Source organism: Nannospalax galili, unplaced genomic scaffold, assembly GCF_000622305.1.
Source record: "Nannospalax galili isolate Female #2095 unplaced genomic scaffold, S.galili_v1.0 scaffold889, whole genome shotgun sequence".
Lineage (NCBI taxonomy): Eukaryota > Metazoa > Chordata > Mammalia > Rodentia > Spalacidae > Nannospalax > Nannospalax galili.
This window is the reverse complement of record NW_008360167.1, coordinates 638286-638516: the sequence shown is the minus strand read 5'-3', so window position 1 is coordinate 638516 and position 231 is coordinate 638286.

Sequence of the window (231 nt, the reverse complement as noted above, 5' to 3'; positions counted from 1 at the left end):
ATCAATTCAACTGAAAACCTAAACATTTACAGCCAGTTTTGAAATTGATGCATCTTTGCTCTGGAAATTGTTATTGAATATATTAAAGCTGTAATGAAATGCTTCTAAAAAAAAGCTTGAAAATAAAATTTGAAAATTAAAAAACAACAACAACAACAAAAAAACCCTATACACTACTAAATCTGAAAGTCTAAAAGAAATGGATGAATATCAGAAATCATGGTACCCACG